Consider the following 2363-nt stretch of genomic DNA (forward strand, 5'->3'; position numbering starts at 1 on the left):
GATGTTTTTAAAAACAGAGAGAAAGGGGGAGAAAGGGGGAAAAAATAAAGAAACAATCTCATGAATGCGTTTCTTCGGACTTTAAATGAGATGAATGACAACATAATATCAACAGCTTCTACACGACAAACCTCATTAGACTAATGTCTTTCACTGCCTCAGTTTTACGCCTTAAACTATTCCCGGACAGAGCAATGACTATTGCTAACAGTAGAATAACCCGGAACGACCCTTTCTCTAGGTGAAGAGCTGGAGGCAGCGGCAGGCAGCGCTCCGGGGCTGCAGGCAGAGGTTGCGCCGCGGGGCTCCGAGCGGCGGGCAGGGGCACGGGTGCCGGTGGGTGTGTGTGCCGCCTGTCACCCACGGCATCTCCCGCTGCTCTCTTTTATTTTAAGCAACTAGTTTTGATTATTGTTTTTAACTGTGTAGAGTAGAGGAGTGGACATCGCTGCTGGAAGATGCATCTGCTCGAAATGTAAATACTCAGCGGAAAGGGGAGATTGATCTGTGCCAGAGGGAAATACTAATGGAAAGAGCTAGGTCTGTTGCTGGAGGAGGATGCTCGGTCTCACCTTAGTTGTTTCTCCTCCGTTTGCCCAGGGGAAATGGGTGGCTTTCCCTCTTCATGGCTTCATGCCTCCAGTTACTAAACACCCTACCGGAAATTTGATGGGGTGCTTTCGGTTCACCCTGCCCTAGCTGTCTTGAACAGAATCTGCCTCGTCTCCCGTGCCCGGCAGGGAGGGATCGGGCTAAGAGGCCGGGGAGAACCAGACCGGGGGACGGGGCCCTTCGGGTGAGGGTTCCTGGGGCAGCCGAGGGGGAAGAGGCCAGGCAGAGGCCGAGGAAAGATTTCCTCGGCGGGAGTCCCCCTCCCCCGTGCTCCCTGCCCGGATAAAGCCCTTCCTGACAGGGGAGGGAAGGGGCAGGCTGCAGGGCAGGGGCTTCCCTTTAGTCTCAGTGTGTGTTCTGTAAAGTTGTGACAGATTATTAGTAAAGGGAGGGGTTTCACAGTTTGATGAAGATATAACACACTCTGGACTATCCATCCTCTGGGTCCATTCATCAGCGGCAGAGGCAAGGAGATGGGGAGAGAGGAGCTCTGTTCCTCTGCCCCACAGCAATTCATCATTGCGGATGAATCGGGAAGTCTTGTCCTTTGCGACCCGCTCCCCTGGCTGCCGTCCCGGGATCCCTGTTGGGTCATCTCCGGCCCAGACCAGCCCCGCGGAGGGGTTTGGGGCTGCCCGGGGAGGGGCGGCCGTCACCGCGGCCGCAGGACACTCACGGGGGTCCCGAAGTCCCTCTCACCATCCCCGAGGGGGAAATCTCCCTGCTGCAGGATAGATACAACGCTTCTAAAGGAAAATTGAGGTGCCCCGCACAGGAATCGGGAGAGATGGCAAGGGACAGACGACTAAACAGATAGATAGATACGAACGGGGCGAGGATGCTCCTACGGCAGTCTTTTGTTTAGGAGTGAGTGATCCTCATTGTCTGTCGACGTGGAGAGGAGAGGAAATTAATTGCAACCAATTAATAATTAATCCCGTTTAAACAGCTTTATTATCACCCACGAACGAGAGGGAATTGGTCTGATAACCCCCCGAAGACCGAATGTCAAGTTTAACCAAATAGTTATTGCTTTATCAAACAGAGTCTGCAAATAAATTAATCAAAAGCAAATATGTTCTTTGTGCGGCTCGTTTGCCGGTAATGGATGGATATGAAGATTTGCCGATATTATTGTCTGTCATTCAATCTAACAAAGTGAACATTTATTGCATATATATTAAAAATTATCCCTTAATCGAGTGGGGCTGGGGTTGCAGTTATTGGAGTCTTCCCAGAGGTGAAGTCCCCTTGGATAGGAGAGGGGAGGGCTGCTCTTCGCCTCCCGTGCGATTCCCTTCAGAACATGTTTCAAAATTGCTTTAATCCACCGCTAAATTGAGCTGTTTTACTAACTGTCCACGATATCATAAACAGTTTGAGGAGCTAATGGACGAGATGTTATAAAAATAGTGGACATAAAGCACAGAAGAGGCGATATATTCGCCCGGGAGTGATGGCCAGGGATCCAGCTACGGCAGACAAGCCCTCTTTGTCTCCCACTTGCTTACATCATTTTCTAATTAGGCATAAAATTGTCTTCATACACTGGTATCGCTGGCTTCATAAACATAACCATTATGGTTCATAAGGACCCCATTGTGGGGAGCTCCTCTCAAAATAGAAAAGGATCTGGAGAGGCCCAAAGAAAAAAACATCTCCTTTGTTTTCTCTTTTGAGAAGACGGATGGGCAATGTCACGCAGAAGATTACTTTAGACTATTAAATTGTCAGAAAGGAAGAATTTCCCT

This window comes from Empidonax traillii, unplaced genomic scaffold (genome assembly GCF_003031625.1).
Source record: "Empidonax traillii isolate 1590-97213 ecotype Southwest subspecies unplaced genomic scaffold, ASM303162v1 scaffold315:size618497, whole genome shotgun sequence".
Taxonomy (NCBI): domain Eukaryota; kingdom Metazoa; phylum Chordata; class Aves; order Passeriformes; family Tyrannidae; genus Empidonax; species Empidonax traillii.